This window comes from Mus caroli, unplaced genomic scaffold (assembly GCF_978045245.1).
Source record: "Mus caroli unplaced genomic scaffold, Mus_caroli_1 scaffold_18, whole genome shotgun sequence".
Lineage (NCBI taxonomy): Eukaryota > Metazoa > Chordata > Mammalia > Rodentia > Muridae > Mus > Mus caroli.
Window position 1 is genome coordinate 57064922 of NW_028227273.1, and position 12917 is coordinate 57077838.

The window sequence follows — 12917 nt, forward strand, 5'->3', positions numbered from 1 at the left end:
CATTGTTGATCGGCAGTGGTTTTCAACATTCCTAATGCTGGATCCCTTTAAAACAGTTCCTCATGTTGTGGTGACCCCTGACCATCAAATTACCCTTTTTGCTACTTCACAACTGTCATTTGTATTTTAATCTCAATGTAAGTATTTTTGGATACAGAGGTTTGCCAAGGCAGTTGCCGACCTCTGGTTTAGAACCACTGATATAAAGGCAGTGGTTAGGCCATTCTTGAGAACTAGGTTATAGTTAATTGTGTAAATCTATGGAATCCATATTTCTTTTTGATTCTGTTAAATTGACATGGAATTCATGAACTTGAGGCTATTAGAGTGTCTTCATAGCAATAGAAAACCTAAGACAGGGTACAAAAAATAGGAGTTCAAGGATCATTGACCAATGATAATGAGAGGACATACTTGCACAGTCTGAAAGAACCTCCATAAATTAACCTGGGACAAATTAGGCAAGTGGTATCACAAGAGGTGAGTGATGGCCAGAAATTTTCAGTTTATGAATGAAGGAAAATTTCTTTAAAATGAAGAACTAGAGAAGGGAGCACGAGGAGACTCCTAATTTCTATATTTAACCCTAAATCTCATGTTAAAATTCTAAAAATGAACCTGGAGACACTGAGGGAAATCTCATTACTGGCTTGCTTCTCCTTCAAATATGACTACATTTAATAAATACTATAGGTGTCTCTTTCTTTCTTTCTTTCTTTCTTTTTTTTTTTTTTTTTTTTTTTTTTTTTGGTATTTGCAGATCTTTGGTCATTAAAATTGTCAGAGAGCAGGCTTTAGCACTAAACCTTCTGATGATAGTACCACACTTAAATTGTGTGTGCTCAAAGACCCAGGGTTTGGGGACCATCAGAGACACACCCCTATTGCTGCAAGGAACTAGAGACATCCTGAGGAGAAAGATCACAGATGCCTATTCAGTACTGAAGATGGGCCTCATACCATGTAGATACAGAAAACAAAAACAGAGAAGGCAGAGATGCCCACTTCCTAAGGATGGTGGACAATATAACACACAAGGATAGTTCAGTAAAATATGCAATGGAAAAGTCTCTGCAACTTCAGTAATAGCTGTCTGAATTCAAAATGATCTACAGACATCTCTAATTATACTGGTAAAGTTAAGTAGGAAATTACACAAACCAGAGCAAAAGTTAATGCTCATTTCATAAATAGAGATGATTGTGTGCATAAAGTCCCCATCCTGTGAGAAGTAGTGGCTGGAGGCCTGTTAAAGAGAAAGAGCTCCAGAATACTGGTATAGGTTTTCAGGAAGAATTATTTGGGGGATCTCAGGGATGGACAGATGGCCCAGTGATTTTAAAAAAATAAAAAAGCCCTGACTGTGTTTGTAATGAGATAGTTGTATGTTGTTGTGCATGTGTTAGGAATTGAAGGCTAGTCTCCTGGAACAGCACAATTTAAGTGTGGTACTATCATCAGAAGGTTTAGTGCTAAAGCCTGCTCTCTGACAATTTTAATGACCAAAGATCTGCAAATACCAAAAAAAAAAAAAAAAAAAAAAAAAAAAAGAAAGAGACACCTATAGTAAAATGTAGGAAAAGGAATTTATTAAATGTAGTCATATTTGAAGGAGAAGCAAGCCAGTAATGAGATTTCCCTCAGTGTCTCCAGGTTCATTTTTAGAATTTTAACATGAGATTTAGGGTTAAATATAGAAATTAGTAGTCTCCCCGTGCTCCCTTCTCTAGTTCTTCATTTTAAAGAAATTTCCTTCATTCATAAACTGGAAATTTCTGGCCATCACTCACCTCTTGTGATACCACTTGCCTAATTTGTCCCAGGTTAATTTATGGAGGTTCTTTCAGACTGTGCAAGTATGTCCTCTCATTATCATTGGTCAATGATTCTTGAACTCCTAATATTTCTAGTGCTACCTTTCATGTGCTGGCATAACAGGTATGTTCAGTGATAAGGAAGTCTTTTTTGAAATTGTAAAGTATTTCAACTCATCCATGTCTATAAGAAATGGCCAGAACTTATGAAGTAGCATAGACAGTTATTAAGTGTCCACTTTCAGTGTGCATTTTTGTTTTGGTTATGATTGTGCTGTGATTATTGTTGCATTGACATACATGGATCTCATGTAGTTTCTCATGGTCCTGAACTCCTCGTATCTATGTATCTTTTTCCAAAGTACTGGATTAGAGTCATGAAATGACCATGTGCTGTTCCAAAATATGACTTTTGTAAATACAATTTTAAACTACATTTTTCATAAAAATTAAAAGGCATTGAAGAGTTTTTTGAACAGCCTTAGCCTCCGTATTATTGAATCCATTCCCACCTAACAGAATCAGTGGCAAAACATTAGATTTGTCTACATTGGGAATGAAAGTAATGGAGGATTATGGTAACCTACAAACATTTGGGTATGTCACCAGCTCTGGACTCCTGTCTACCAGGTCTGAATAATGTAACAGGAAACTACACAAAGAAAATCTTTAAAATGAGGACTTTTCTAAAATAGAGAATCACCCTGCTATTGCCATTCAAAGCTTTTGGTTCTCCTCTTCCTGGACTCCTTTAGAATATAATTAATGAATATATTCTCAGGCCCTCTAATGTACAATATGAATCCATCCATATCCCACCAATCCTTCTCTATTCAGCTAAAACAGGGATAAAAACTCAACCCTCAAAGGAATACTTGTAATTCTGGACACTTGAATTCTTCACCATAAATTTAACAACTTCTTAGACTTAAAATTTTTATGGGAAATTTGTGGTGATATTGACTGGTTGGTGGATAATTTTGTGCACTCTGTATTCATATTTTGATTTCTGTACCCAGATACCTGGTTGTCGCCCAGACTTTGGTATTGTCACTATTATGAAGTTTCACCTGACTCAGTATTTTATAAAATGTTTTCCATCATGTTCTTCATGGACAATAATCTTAGAACTGAACACCCAAAATCTGGGCAGGAGAGGAAAAGGCTACAATTTCGGGCCAAGAATGAGGGTGTAAGGGGTCAAATGGAGATATAGATAAAGCAGCAGGGAAGACCTTGGCTAAGTTGACAGATATCAGGCCACATGGCTGAGAAAGGGCCTAGGCCAGCATTCTAGGATTAGAATAGCTTAGAATTTGCCCAACTATTGTACCTAAAGTTATTAATAATTATAAAAGTCTTCATGTCAGTATTCAGAGCAAGGGAAAGCCTATAAAACTGATTTTTTTTTTTTTTTTTTTTTTTTTTTTTACAATTTACAACTGACTTTCTTGATCATTTTTATTTAAATGTGTGAATACTAAAACCTTTAAGGTCTTGGTCAAACCTTGACCTCCTTTAAGAATAACATTTATGGACACAGTACATATGCCATGTACGATGCTCTCCCATGGATGTAGATGCAGCAGACATCAAATGATCCAATGATGTTGCAAGCCCACCAGGAAAACAACCTTGAAGAAGTGCGACACGTGCCAATTTAGTAATGCATCAAAGACAAACTCTACAAGGAGCCCAGTGGAGTGGATCCTGCTTGGGCATCTTGTCATTATGCAGGTCACTGTACTCTAATCTCTCCAGAAAGGAGGTTGGGGTCCCAGTAGACTGCAGTCATAGAGCGTTTTGAGTAGCCATGTGGATACTAGGAATCCCACACAGTTTCCCTGGAAGACCAGCCAGTGCTCTTACCTGCTGAGATATATTTCTCTAGCCCAGACCTTTTGCCATTAAGCTCAGCATAGAGAAGGCAGTTGCAAAGGGATCTTGGTGCTCCAGACCACCTTGATTTTCATAACAAGTCCCAGGCCAGGGTAGTTTATATAACTATATCCCATCTTCCAAAATATTCTGATGATATTAATAAAATTATTGATTAGTTCATAAAGTATTTTAACTTTCTTAAAATAAACTTTTATTATAATTATTAAATATGAAGAAATATAATCTCCTGTGGCTGCTGTGATGACTCAGCAATGAAAAGCACTTGCTGTTCTTGCAAAGGATCAGAACTGGATTTCCAGCATAGACTTGCTAACCACAACCTTCTCTAATTACACTTCCAGTATTTATGGTTTCTCTTTGTCATAGACAGGCAACTGAATATTCAATTACTGTCCCCTGACACTCAAATAAACATATACAGAGGCAGGGACAGAGAAACAGACAGAGACTGAAAGACAGGGACAGCCAGATGCACACACACAGATAGAGATATAGACAGAGACAGACAGACAGACACACACACAGAGACACACACATTAACAAAGACATAAATATATATATAGCCTTCATGTTTCTGTTAAGGTGAATTTTCTTAAATTAAATAAAGAGCTGTTTTAGAAGAAGAAACAATCTACTAATTGATGGAAAAGATAAAGGTCCTTGCCAGAATGTAAGCACCAAAAAATAAATGTGTATTCTATGCAACATAATTGTGCATTGAAAAATAGTTAATTCTCTTTTAATACGTCATACTCATAAGCAAGTAGTTACAATATCCTCAATAAGCCAAATGTTTCAAAGCTCTCAGTTCAAGGCATGGTCAGTATGGTTTGATAAAATCCACATAAGCAGAATTACATTGAGGTCCCTTCACATTCTAAGTGTGTAGAGATCCTGTGCTGAAAGATTGAGAATTGCTGACTTAGTCTCCCCCAAGCTGGACTCAGAAGGATGTTGTCAACAGAACCATCAAAAGGATTTACAGTAAGCATCAAGTCCCCAGACACTGCTTCCAGGATACCAGGCCACAGAGGTGGGTCTGAGGTGAAAAACAGGACTCTAGAGATGCAAAACCCAGGAGTTCATCTTTCCATTACACACCCACCTTTCCCTGTCACTTCCATAGACAAGTGTAGGAAGGACAAGCAGTCTTCCCGATGCCAGGCGTATGAAATGAAATGGGAAATGTTCACAGTCAGCCTCTACTCATCATTCAAGTTGAGTCTCAACCAAAGATTCTCTGTATTGGATTGGAGTGGTGGGTGGTGCATCCTTGACTGTATCAGAGTGGAGAAGTTGAGCTGAGGACAAGCATGGAAACATGCAGTCATCTCTCGATGTTTTTTCCTTTTATTGAAAATAGACTTTTTTCTCCCAAAGTATATCCTGAGAAGGTTCTCTGCTCCCTGCACTCCTCCGAGTTCCTCCCCATCTCTCCTCCCTTCTGGATCCACTCACCTTTTGTCTCTCTTTAGACAACAAACTGGCTTCCTAGGGATAATGATATGGTAAATAAAATATTGTTGTGGTCTCTGAGACAACCACGGTAAGCAGAGAGATGATCTCTGGGAGGCAAGGAGGTAGTTGGTTTAACAAGATTAAGAGGCCAGTGTTGGTTCAAACTTAAAGAGTCTGACACCAATTAGTTTATTTCAGGCATATTTAAACACAAAATTTGGTAAAAATTTTCCTGGTGACAATTGACCCAATCATATCTGCACAATAAGCTTAAGATGTGACTGTTGGGTTTGTGGGTTCACCAGCTGCCCACAAACCACATGGAAACCAATCTCAGTAAGATAGGGATGATTTATGGAATATGCACCCTAATACTGATCCATCAGAGCCACAGCTCAGTATCTGGGGGCTGAGCTATGATGATGAACATTTCTCAGGGCCGGCTTATGAAGGAAAAGCCACAGTGAGCTCATGTACAGGTGCAGGATCTGCTGCCTGGTGGTCGGCTCTGACTCAAGCTATTTTCCCTAGCTAGACAGAACAGTTCTAACTGACCATTATTTTGATTGGTCCTCAGTGGAGCTTACAGTTGTGGTCATTTAGAATCTTATGTATTAGGTTTCCATACTACCCCAATATAGCCCTTAATTTTAGCTGTCTCTCCATGTATTCCCTCCTTCATTCCCCGCTCTCCCTTCCACCTCCCCACTAGATCCTCTTATCCCAGCATCCCATCTATCCATAACTATTTATTTTACATTCAGTAACTATTTGCTCCCACCCCTATCTCCTTATTCTATTGAAGTAGAAACTCTAAGGTTCTTTGCAAAGTCAGTTGTGTCTGATGGCGTTTTGCTGGGGCAATCATGTGAAGGACCATCTCACTGAAGCAGATACAGGTGAAAGAATATTCTGCTAAAGCAAGCACATGAAAAAAAGATGTGATGGATTCTTTGCTAATGACATGCATGCATTGATCTGCCTTACATGGCATAGTTGAGCTCCTTTTGTCAGGACTTCATAGAGAGATATGTACCAAAAAAAACCTTTTCCTGGTATGTTGATGGCTTCTTGCTGCTTCTGTGTACTCAGGCCAATCGGCAGATTGATGTCAGCTGAGAGAGTCTCACTGCTCTGTTAAGACAGGTGGTGAGGGAAGCCCCATGGAGGATATGTGATGCTTGGAGGGAGTATAAATAGGACTCAATGGACTGTGACTAGAGTTTGGCTGCATGTAGAGTGCTATGCACTGTGTTGGTCTTGAGTCTTTGCTGGTCTTCACTTTGTTGCAGAGAACTTTTCCTGTCATTCAGGTTGGCTCTTGTCCAGCTGACTTGTGCCAAGTAGGCTGAGGCCTGCCTGTTCTGCTAGGTAGGGTCTTTGCTGCTGATTGTGTTTGCTGTTCTGACTCTACCAAACTGGACTTCTGGTATATCCATGAATTGTTTGTGAGTGTATTCAGCTGCCTTTGCTATGCTGGGAACCGAACTGTTGATTTTCTGACAATGCAGAAGGGATTTACTCCAAAGAATCATTTCAAAACAGGTTTACTTCCCCCATATCCTTTCCTTCCCACTACTTCTGGTGGGTGATGGATTAGAAGGGAGGCTAAAACATTTATGGATCATCTTTAAAAGCAGGCATTGAAAAAATTAAAGTTATACTCTATCACCTGTCTTATAGATCTTAGACATTATGACAGGTGTACGGTGAAATGTCAAAGTAGTTTTGCTTTGCATTTCCCTGATGCTAAGAATGTTGAACTGTAGCTGTCTTCAGACACACCAGAAGAAGGCATCAGATCTCATTACAGATGGTTGTGAGCCACCATGTGGTTGCTGGGAATTGAACTCAGGACCTCTGGAAGAACAGTCAGTGCTCTTAAGCACTGAGCCTTCTCTCCAGCAACATGAAGCAAGGTCTTAATTGCACACTTAAAGTCACCATATGTTCATGTCACCATAATTCTAGATGTCAGAATTTAAACAATCTCTGAAATGTGTGAATGTCTCTTTAACGTACTGATTACAAAGCAAAAGAGCCAAAGTACTTCATGAGCATTGCAGTGCATCAATACCATCATATTTCTATATTTATAGACTTGTGATCTCCCTCCGATTTTTTGTTTGATTAAAAAGTCCATGGCCGCCACCGGCTGCGGGGCTTGGGGCCTTAGAGTGCTGCTCTGAGTGGGCTCGGCTGCTGGGCCTCCTCCGAGGCGGAGCTGCGTGCGCTGGAGCCATGGCGCGCCTGGGCGCGGTGCGCTCGCACTACTGCGCGCTGCTGCTGGCCGCGGCGCTGGCGGTGTGCGCTTTCTACTACCTGGGCTCCGGCCCGGAGACCTTCTCCAGCGCCACCAAGAGGCTGAAGGAGGCCCGCGCCGGGGCCGCCGCGCCCACGCCGCCCGCACCGGAGCTGGCCCGGGGCTCCGGGGCGCCGGCCTCCGGGGTCAAGGCCAAGAGCCTGGAGGGCGGCGTGGTGGTCCCGGTGGACTACCACCTGCTGATGATGTTCACCAAGGCAGACGGAGCACAACGCGCTGCTGCAGGCCAAGGCTCGGGTGGCGCTGAGCTCCCTGCTGCGCCTCGCCAAGTTCGAGGCGCACGAGGTGCTTAATCTCCACTTCGTGAGCGAAGAGGCCAGCCGCGAGGTGGCCAAAGCCCTGCTGCGGGAGCTCCTGCCGCTCGCCGCCGGCTTCAAGTGCAAGGTCATCTTCCATGATGTTGCTGTGCTGACAGATAAGCTCTTCCCCGTCGTGGAGGCCATGCAGAAGTACTTCAGTGCTTGCTCGGGAACCTACTACAGCGACTCCATCTTCTTCCTCTCGGTTGCCATGCACTAGATCATGCCCAAAGAGATCCCGAGGATCATCCAGCTGGACCTTGACCTGAAGTATAAGACCAACATCCGAGAGCTGTTTGAGGAGTTCTACAACTTCCTGCCAGGTGCTGTTATAGGCATAGCCAGAGAGATGCAGCCTGTGTACAGGCACACATTCTGGCAGTTCCACCATGAGAACCCCAAGACCAGAGTTGGGGACCCTCCGCCTGAAGGACTCCCTGGCTTCAACAGTGGAGTGATGTTGCTGAACCTGGAGGCCATGCGCCAGTCTCTGCTCTACAGCCATCTGTTGGAGCCTGCGTGGGTACAGCAGCTTGCTGACAAGTACCACTTCCGGGGTCACTTGGGGGACCAGGACTTCTTCACCATAATTGGCATGGAGCACCCTGAATTCTTCCATGTGCTGGACTGCACCTGGAACCGGCAGCTGTGCACCTGGTGGAGGGACCATGGCTACAGCGATGTCTTCCAGGCATACTTCCACTGTGAGGGCCACGTCAAGATCTACCATGGGAATTGCAAAACGCCCATCCCAGAGGACTAGGCACCAGCTCACCCGCGATGCTGGTGGGGCTCCCAGGCCTGGGGAAGAAAGTGAGACTCTGCTAGGGCACCCTTTAGGGGCGAGGTGCTGCAGACCTCCCAGCTGGCTGGCTCCTGTCCAGCTGACATCCAAAGAAGCTTAGCTGAGCCTTGCTGCTGCTCGAGCCGTTTTCCTCCAGGGCAGCCTGAAGGACTGACACAGGTGTCTTCCAGTAGGTGGTTGAAGATACGGAAGGAAGGAGAATTGCACCCTTGTCCACATGGAATCAAAACCCTTGTAAAGAACTGGCTTTGTTAGACCAACTAAGCATTTCAAGCGGCATGCTCTAATGCTTGGTGAGAGAAGAGGTGGGTGCTACTGTGGCTCCCAGTGAGCACTGAATGCCTGGTCAGGGTTTTAACAAGCAACCCAGGGCTTAAGCCTCCAAAGGAATGTCACAGTCCCACATCCTTTCCCAGGAGGCTTTGTACCTCCTCCGGATGTTCATGTTGCTTGGTGCTGGCTTCAAGAGCAGCACCTCTTTAGATGAAGACTGAGCACATTAAAAAACAAAACAAACAAACAAAAAAACCCTTATTATAGTGTCCACAGCTCTTATCTCTACTATATCCCAGAACCCCATCTTCTCTTGTCCGTCTACCTGCTCCAGATGACCTGACTTCCACTAAAGAATCAAATCTACCATCAAAGGACAGAGATTGGCCATGCCAAGGCATGCACTAGATTCACTCCAAGGAATTCACTTCAAGTCTCAAGTACCAGGTCACAAGTACAATTGGGTGGGCTTGGGAAAGGGTGGTCTCCTGCTCTCATCGTAGTCTCTAGAGAAGAGAGAAAACCAAACTTGTAATTTTCCACTGTGCCATGCCAGCCCCTACCCCTTCCCAGAAGTGAGTACCATTGCTCTGTGAGTCAGCTGCCCACATGAAGCCCCACAGGCCATGTCTGCACAGTCCAGCTCATGTCCTCAGGCAAGAAATGGGAGATTCTTACTGTATATTGTCAGTACCATGAGCGACAGACACTAGCTGATGAATAGACTTTGAGAACTCTTGAGTCACGGTGTTTGTTCTCTGGCCAGTGTTCAGGGCTCTGGATGGGGAGTAGGATCAGCATCAAGCAGAAGGCCTAAGAGGACCAACCGGCAGGCCTGCACGTGGGCGCAGTGGGTGGTACTGCCATGTTTACTTCCAAGTGCAGAACTATCTCATTCTAGCTATTGGCAGGCTCATCCGCTGCTGGGAACAAGCCCAGATGTCTCTGGCTCCTTAGCCCAGACCTCCCAGTTCCATTCATGCTGGTGAGGTGGCACACTCCTTCAATGGCTCTCTGCTGAGCCCAGTTCATCTGTTCTCCTTGCTACTTGATTTCCTATTCATAGCACCTGGTTATTAGATGCCTGCGTGTGCCAGGCATCGTCTTCAGGATTTATATGTGCCCTAGATAATATTCATGAAAACCTCAGCCAGTTCACTCCAGCTCTAAAACTGATGGATGAAAACAGACATGGACAGGTCCTCTGCTGTGCTGTTTACTGAAGCTTTTTACTGTGCAAAAATGTTGGAAACAGCTTAAAATGTTGGCTAGAGAAACAGATAAATAATGCATACTGCAACCGTATGGTGGAATATATTGTGAATCATTTGAAGGAATATTTAATGTACCAGGAAATACTTATGCTAGTGAGTAAAGAATACACAATATAAGATTGTATTGTGTCCTTTTATTTTTAATTACATATATGTGTGCATCTATATATATATTTGCATAAACAGGTACATATATGAAATGCATATGTATGGGTGAAAAGAGAAAAATTTAAGAACAAGTCTAGTCTGTATTTTATTAGTTCAGCTCCTCAAAGACAGTGCTTTGGCCCATTAACAAAACAGTATCTCGATGGGGGGCGGGGGCGGGGATTAACGTACAGGAAGTTTTTTAAACTCACAATAACAGATGAGTTTTTCATCAAGAATTAAAGTGTTTCTTGGGCTGGAGAGATGTCTTGACGGTTAAGAGCACTGACTGCTCTTTTAGAGGTCATGAGTTCAATTCCCAGCAGCTACATGGTGGCTCACAACCATCTGTAATGGGATCTGATGCCCTCTTCTGGTGTGTATGAAGAGAGCAATGGTGTACTCATATACATTCAATAAATAAATAAATAAATAAATAAATAAATAAATAAATAAATAAATAGGAAAAAAAGTCCGGGTACTGCTCCTGTTGTGCGAGAAATTATTTATACTGCATCTAAGCTTCAGAAATGATCCTGAGCTCTTAGTGATCTGTTCTTTGCCAGCTGACTCTGAAGCTTGTCCAGTAGATGGCAGTAGAGCACCATGAAGGGAAAGCATGGCATTTCTGTGTCTTGTAGGCTCCTAGCCAGGTGCTTGCAAAATGAGCCTCCAGCATCTGCTCCCTTAGCACCAGAAGCAGCTGCAGCACCCAGTGTCTGCAGTGCACAGCAACTCCAACAAACAGCAGATTCACTCAGGAGTGGCCTGCTGTGAACAGGTTTTGGTTGGACTCTATCATAGCTGAAGTCCTTCCTTTAGGTCCCTTTTATCCTCTTCTGAGCAAGTCACAAATCAATCAATCTATCTATCAATATATCAATCAATCAATCAATCAATCAACCATAGCTGCTCTTGTTTCTCATAGACTATCTGGAATGGTTAATCTCCATAGTCATGGTGAGTGGATTTAGGGTCATGTAAAAGACAAACCTTTGGGCATGCCTTCAAAGGCATTTGATGACAGATTTAACTAAAGGAAGGTGGCACTATAATCTTAGATTGTAGCCATAGACTAAATACAAGAGGGGAGGGAGGAGCCAGGTGAGCTCTGCATTCCTGGTTCTCAGTCTCCTGATTGGCTGAGACCAGAGCCAGCAGCCTCATATCCTGCTGCCACAAAGATGCTATACTGAAGTGGAAACTTAGGGATTCTTTGGAAAATTCTTGTGTTGGCAGATGCTGCTTTGGTAGGATAAACACATGAAGGAATGCTTTTCTGGAGCAGATAATATTAAAAATATGGTTTGCTAAAGCAGACACGTGAAGGAACATTTTGCTAAAGCAGACACAGGAGAAAGGGTGTTTTGCTAGAGTGAACATATGAAAGGACTCGTGATGGAGGATTCTTCACTCATTCCCGGCATATATTGATTCATCTTACACATGTTGTAGAGCTCCTTTCGTCCGTCAGGACTCTATAAAGAGCCACGCACCAAAAACTCCTGATGGTGTGCTGGCAGCTTCTTGTTGTATCCTCGGACTCCAGTTGATTGGCAGAGTGATGTCAGCTGGTAAAGACTAACATGGAGTTATGCAAAGACAGACTCATGAGCAAGACCCCTGATGGTTGCGGGGAGTATAAATAGAATTCAGTGGACTGTGAGAGAGACTTGCCTGTAGAACTAGCTTTGCCACACGTCTTGATCTTCGATTTGTTGAGAAAGGCACAGGTGAGAGCTTCTAGTGTTCCTGGTTTTCCAAATCTCTCCTGCTGACTCATGTCAATTTGGCTGAGTCCTGGCTGTTCCTGCAAGGTGTGCCACCACTGCTGATTGGTGTTTCGTATCTGGAACCTACCAAACTGACCTGTTTATAGATTGCTGAAGTATTTGTAAGTGTATTGAGCTTCTGTTGTTGACTTGTTAACTGAATTGCTAATCTGACAATGCAAATGGGATTTACTCCAAAGAACAATTTCTAACCAGTCCACTTTGCCTGAATCCTAATATCCCTTTTTCACACTACCTCTGGTGAATGGTGGGATAGAAAGGCAGTTAAAGGCTCCTGGCGGATGTAGGTAGCTATGTAGTCGCTTTATGAGGGACCGGAGAAAGGAGTGGGTACGGAAAGGTGACAGTAATTTGCTAGTCATGGCCCTTCATCTTGTCCTACAACCCAAGCTCCTGGCAAGCTCCTAAATACAGTCGCAGCCATTGTCTCTGCTCCCTGCGGTGGACTGCCTATGGTGTTTGCCTGCCTCCTTTCTGTGTGGGAAGGCACTGCTGGAGAGAACGCACAAAAGAAAACAGCCTTGGATTCAAGCAGAACAGGTTTGCCAGATCTGCTGCAGGGCTTGTCGCCAGTGGAAACAGAGAAAGGAGGAGACAATTCCTTGGCAAGAGCGCAGGTCCAACTTCAGTGACAGATCTGATGGCCTTGGAGTGGCTGAAGACCACCACCCTCCACAGGCCTGTGCCAAAGCACAGCTATCCTTTATCTTGAGTGAGCTTCCTAAGCATTCTGTCTATACGATTGGCAGAAACTGTAGTTGGAAAGGGGGCTGAATGACTACTGGACTTTATATGAAAACACCTACTTGGGGCTGACTTTCGGGCAAGG

General features: G+C 43.4%; 1 pseudogene; it reads left to right on the forward strand.

Annotated features, from left to right (window-relative positions):
• The first annotated feature begins 5596 nt into the window (after window positions 1-5596).
• LOC110287949 (xyloside xylosyltransferase 1 pseudogene) lies at window positions 5597-8901 on the forward strand (annotated as a pseudogene).
• The last annotated feature ends 4016 nt before the right edge of the window (window positions 8902-12917 follow it).